This window comes from Ailuropoda melanoleuca, chromosome 7 (genome assembly GCF_002007445.2).
Source record: "Ailuropoda melanoleuca isolate Jingjing chromosome 7, ASM200744v2, whole genome shotgun sequence".
Classification (NCBI taxonomy): Eukaryota; Metazoa; Chordata; class Mammalia; order Carnivora; family Ursidae; genus Ailuropoda; species Ailuropoda melanoleuca.
The window spans coordinates 48,430,306-48,436,340 of NC_048224.1; the positions used below are offsets into that span (position 1 = coordinate 48,430,306).

At 54.3% G+C, this 6,035-nt stretch overlaps 1 long non-coding RNA gene across 1 annotated transcript; it reads left to right on the forward strand.

Annotated features, from left to right (window-relative positions):
- Positions 1 to 915: 915 nt before the first annotated feature.
- Positions 916 to 3,439, forward strand: LOC109489098. The gene is made up of 3 exons (XR_002142042.2): positions 916 to 1,148; positions 1,979 to 2,151; positions 3,309 to 3,439. It is a non-coding gene; the product is annotated as an uncharacterized LOC109489098 (long non-coding RNA).
- The last annotated feature ends 2,596 nt before the right edge of the window (positions 3,440 to 6,035 follow it).

Below are 6,035 nucleotides of genomic sequence, written 5' to 3' on the forward strand. Positions count from 1 at the left end.
CGTACAGAGGAGAAGCAGCTTTGGACACCAGCATCCTTCCGAACCCTTCTCCCTCCCTCTTGGGGAGGCTCTGATGCCTGCTGGGCTCCAAGGACAGCAAGAGTTCACTCACCCATGTAGCTCTTTCCTCTTCTCTCCATCCAGGCTCAAGCCAAAGGCAAGAAAACCTTCCTTCCTAGCAGCCCTGAGGCTTCAGGCAAAAGCCAGTCACCTCTCTGAGCACTGGCTTCCTTGTCCATCAAATGGAGAAATAGAGCACAATTGTTTCTGCCTGCCCTGCATTCCTTCCCTCTTCTTTTGATAGCAGCACTCATTTTTCTTTTGGGGGCACATCTCTCTCCACTTCTCAGTTCACATGGGTACATGATCTAGGACTGGCCAGTCCAAATCGGGATACGCCATCTTCCTGGTCACACCATTTGGTTTAGGGATGCGTCCCTGAACTGAGGCAGAACAATGGGCACAAAAAGGTGTCTGAGAAGAAGGCGTTGCCTTTTCATGTGGGGCTGGGGCACCAGGACAGTGTAAGTCTGGAGCAGCCCTAGGGCTTGGGGAACACCTGCTGAGGCTGAAGCCAACAAGAGGGGAAAAACCGATGAGAGAGAGAGTGAGAGCGAGAGACAGAGAGACAGAGAGAACCTGACACCTGGATGTAGCCATCCATGCCTGTCCCCAAATTTTCAGCTTGGGAGCCAACTCTTCCCTTTCCTTTGCCAAAATCAGTTGAAATTGGATTTCTGTCATTTGTAATGGAAAGAATCCTGACTTATTCAGGGCTAAAAACACCAACGTCAAAAGAGACGATGATGTAAGTGAACATATTTTCCTAAACTGTGTGCAGCTCGGTGACGGTAAGTTATTAACGAGGTGCTAAAGCAGGAGCTCACATCCCGTGCCAGGGATGAGTCAGTCCAGTTCTGTCTGAAAGGCTCAAGAAAATGCACTTTTAAGGCTCTTGCCTGAGAACAGAAGGCTTGTTTGGAAGTGCATATTCTCGCCCACTAAGTTTTCAGTCTATTGGGTATGGGTTTTCAAAGGATGAGACGTCCTTGCAATCGGGCACAACAATTTCTAGTGTGACTCGTTCCAAGACTGGTCATCTTACAAGAGGCCAGAGGACACAGAGGAGAGATACCTGGCCTGTTTGGGTGAGTCCCTGCTTTGCTCTGAGTCTCGGAGTCTGTTGCCAGAGAGGGGTGGGTGGGTTGGACCTTCTCTTAGGGCAGCTCCTGGCTCTGACCTGCTGCGGGCCTGCAATTCTCAGACCCCATCCTGGGGACAGAAAAAGTCCCCTCATCTCTGGATTCTGCAGCATATACTGTTTCCTGGATTCTCCCGGGGAAGCCACAGGTCGGAAACCACAGCCCACACCAGAAAGAGACCCTTCGGCATTTGGCCGACACTGGAGGTTGACTGGGCCAATCTCCATTTCCAACACCCTGTCCTTCCTGCCTAATACAAGAACTCCACTTCCCATTCTCCTTTGCAGCCAAGTGAGGTCATGTGCCAGAGTTCTGGCATGAGGCATGGAAGGGGAGCTCTGCTGGGGCTGTGTCTCTCCTTTCTACCCTGTTCCGGCCTGGACCATGGCCTGAGGACACAGCCCATTCGGAGGGTTGATGGAGCAGAGCCGAACGATGGGAAGAGCCTAGGAGAAGAACTTTCTCCTTCCCCTCTCCAGCTTCCAGGTTTGGGACATCGCTGTACGTGGCCAGATGCATTGCTGCTGCACGACCCTAGCACTTGACGGCCGCCATTGCCCCTTCCGCTCTTTTTTGTGTGCCTAGAACAATTTTTTTTTCCACATCTGGGACCACGCTGACAGAACTGGATTAGTTCTACGATTACTAAGTATAAGAACTCCCCCGTAGTGATCATTGACCAAGCTCTTCCTGACTGCTGGGAATCTTGGTAAGCGCGGTCTCATCCTCACAGTGTGGTCCCAGGAAAGAGATCTTATTCTTGTTCTGATTTTCAGATGAGGAAACCATCTCAGAGATGACCTATGACAGGCTCCCGGTCACACAGCAAGAATAACAAAGCTGGGCTCCAAACGCAGTCCTGGCTGGCTCCAAGAGCTCCCCTCCCCACCCTCAGCACATCTAGGTCAACGGACTCATCTAACCAGTAGGGAAACTGAGGTCCAAGTAGGTGAGTGACTTGCCCAAGGTCACACAGTGAGCTCAGGAGGCTGTGTTACTAGAAACCGGATCTTGTGTGTCTCCCTGTCAGGGCCCCTGCTGCTCAGGGAACCATGAGATTTGAAGGCTGGGCTAAGGCCTGGGGACCATGGGAGCTACGGAATTTTCTGGGCAGAGTTAGGACCGTATTTTACACACCAAAGGAGGGCTGTGCAAACAGCTCCTGGGGGAGGAGGAAGGGAGAGAGATGTGAAGACTGACACTTTAAGGCCCCACTTCCAGGGGAGCTGCCTTCTCTTAGCAAGACGCTGGCTCCTTCCGCAGCTTGCTTCCTCCCGTTGCTCCTCAGTCACAGGCAGCTGGGCCCCCGTCTGGGGAGATGGTGTCCGCTGCTCTGCAGATGACATTGGTGGTGGGGGCCGGCTGAGGAGGATGCTGGTGGCGTGCGGGCTCGGCCATCCTGGGCCGATCAGCAATCAGATGGCGTCAGCTGCTTGCTGCTGAGGGCGGCAGGGCAGGGGACCCTGCAGTGGAAACTCCCCAGAGGAGCTCAGGGACTCTCCGCTCACCCATCTCCTGCTTGTTTATCTGTCCCCTTGGCCTGCCGCCGCCAGGATTTGGGTGTTTGTTTTAAAGACTCAGGGTTGAGGAGCCAAGAGAGCCTGGGATGGGGTTTTGAGCGGAATGAAGCTGGCGGATGTCAACCTCGAGCAGCCCAGAGCTCAGGGCCCAGCGCCACCGCCTCCTAGCCCGTGGCCTCTAGCAAGTTATTTTTCCTGCTTACAAAAGTGGGGACAAGAAGAAAACTTATCTCATGGAGCTGTTCTGAATTAGAAAGGAGATGGTGCTCCCGAACCCCTCAGCGTAATGTGTGCTACCATGGTTAGAACTCCTCCCCCTCTCCTCACCGTGGGGGCTAGGGATGTCCTTGAGCCTCAGTTTCCTCTTTGCAATGGCGGTAATGATACTCTCTCTTGGAGCTGTTGTGAGGGTTTCAGTGAGAAAGGGAGGTAAACAGCCCCCCTCGACCCCTAGTGCATTTCTGCTTCCTCTTCACTAACTCTGCGCACTGGCTGGCTCTGCTGGGGTTTAGGCTCCCTGCTCATCCAGAACACGGGGACTGGGCCTTGACGCCTAGCCCTCACTACTTACACAATCTTGTGCAAGTCATTTCAGCTCTCTGGGCCTCAGTTTCTTGTCTGCGTAAAACGGAGGTGATAAGACTCACAAGGCTGTCGAGGAAATGACAAGTGACGGTGCACGCAAGGTCCGTAGCACTCCGCCTGCCACGTAACAGGTACTCGAGAAATACCAGCAATTTTTATTATTACTGCCAGTGCCCAGCCCTGGCCTGGCACAGGTAAATTACATACAAAGGAGGAGAAGTTTGCATGAAACCCTCCTGCTTGGGTGGGGAACATAAGGGGAAGCAGATAAAGCGTTTCCATTGAGCTCCTATTGGAGGTTGGGCATGCTCACGCAGACCATCTTGTTTTGTTCTCACAGTAACTCTTGCAAGAGGAGAATCATTAACCCCATTTTACGGATGGGGGCACTGAAGCCCAATAGGGGCAGTAGGCTGCCTGAGGTTGAGAACGTAGAGCTGACCAGGAGTTCGGGTGGGGGCAGGGGAGGTGGGATTTGGAGAGCTGTTGGGTTGATTCCAGAGCTTTCCTGCCTGTCTGTGAAGCTGCCTCCAGAGGTGGGGCTGGGTGGGGTGGGTCGCTGTGTGATTCAGGTAAGAGTCAGCTCGGGATTTCCAAATAGTGGGTGGGACCCAGCAGGGGTGAGCCTTCTCCGGGGGCATTGAAATCTAGGCCCTAGCTGGGGCCTCTGGTAGGATTGCTAGAAGCCGGAGGTAAGGGTATGCAGAGAGGGTTTCTCCCCATGTTGCCCAGGGGTACAGGGAAGAGGGAAGGGGGTGATGCTGTAGCTGTGAAGGGCTTAGGGCCCAGGTGGAGGTGGCTCTGTGAGTGTTGGGGGTGCTAACCAATGGGCCCATCTGGGGAAGGCAGGGAACCCTGAGGCCAGACACTTCCTCTTCTGGTGGTGGTCACCAAAGATGGATGGGTTGGCGGTCAACTGAAGAAGCCGGCCCTGGACCCTCACCCTCTTGTAGAAGGTCTATATTTTTTCATTCATTCAATCACTCATATTTCATTCAAGCAACATTTGCAGGCATCTTCTGTAGGCCAGAGCTTATGCTTGGTCCCAGGGATACAAGAGTGACTGAGCCTTTGGCCACTCAACACGATCCAGCGTGCTGTGAAGACTGCCATGGGCAGAGAAGGCACAGGAATTTCCTCAGAGGACAGAAAGAGAAGCAGGCGTGCCAGGGGACACTGGAGCTGTTCCTTGCCTAACCGGTGGAAGCTCACCATCCTGAGTATTAGGAAAACTCCCCAGATGTTGAGGGCACAGGCTTTGGACTAGAGGGGCAAGGAAAGGTGACACTGTTGGTGGCAAAGGCCAACTGGGACCTCTCTATTGTGTATCCAGTTGCATGCTGGACCTTGCTGTCCAGATGGACCCAACAGAACGAGTCCAAATTCGAATGCCATCTCCCCCAGACTGCTCCCCTCCCTGATTCCTTCCCTGGGTATGATTGCCAGCAAGTCAGAAACCTAGGCGCCCTGCTCAGCACCTCTCTTTCCTTCAGGTGCCAGTTGGTCACCAACCCCAACGCCTCTTCAGCCACTGCAGCTCTCATTTCCCCCTCCCCCACGAGTCAGTGTGACCCTGTCCCCTGAGGACTGCCTACCGTCTCACCTTTGTCCTCTCCTTCATTGTGTCCATCTGGGCATCTCCAGCACCGGTCATAGAGTCTGGCCATGGCACAGGCCCAGTCACTCCACGCCACCTGTTCTCAGAGACCATCTGATTAAACCTTTATATTGTTCGGATGGGGAAGTGGCCGCCCAGAGAGGTGCATTGACATGTCTAAAGTCAGTCCCTGGAAGAACTGAGCCTTGAATTCAGGTCTCCTGACTCCCAGCCTCAGGCTCTTTCTCCCAAGGCCAGGGCCACCCAAACGTTTGTCCCTTTGAGTCTAGTGGGTGGCTTGGGAATAAGGAGTCAGCAGAAGGGCCGGGCTGGGAACTTGCTGGGTCCAGAGCCTTAAGGGAGGGAGGACCTGGTAGCAGAAATGGGTCTCGTTCAAGCTCTTCTCTCCTTTCTTCAGCACCAGAAAGCCCCCTTTTCTTTGGTACGTGGACTCCCGAATCTCTACCCTGACCCCATCCCTTTTGCTGATTATCCATGACTTACAGCTCCTCGCCAGGGGGCCCTGGATCTGTGGTTGGGGATGGGGCTATATGGGGGGGGGGAGCTGAAGGGCCCTAGGCCCTTTCTCTGCCCCACTCCCTCCCCTGGTCTGCCCTGGCTTGCTCTGTCTCCCTGGGGCAGCTGGCTTTTGTCCCAGTGGAGCATGGGAACAGCTCGGGTGGGGACATAGGAGGGGTTTCCCAGCACGTCTCACCCCTCCCACCTGGCATGGTTCCCACCCTGCACCTGTGGCTCTCACCCTCCCACCCTGGGAACCGGCACAAGGACTCAGAAGTGAAGCCCACAGGATGGCTCAGTGTGCTGGGGAGACAGAGGGAGAACGTTTGTGGGTGTGGGTACCAGGAGACTCTGTGTGACCTAGCACCCGTCCCGTGCCCCTGCTAGGATCTGTTGCCACAACTGTAAATCGAGGAACTGGATGTTGGTGTTCTGGAAACTCGGCAGGTAGATGTGAGTCTGGCTAGAGTGCCAGCCCTGGCCAGCTGTGAAATCGGAGCTGGGAATCTCTGAAAACATCGTGTCCTAAGAACCCATCATTACATCAGTAAATGGTGTGTGCACGATCTCACTGCATCTTACATCAATCCTCCGGGATGCCTCTTAGGCTTG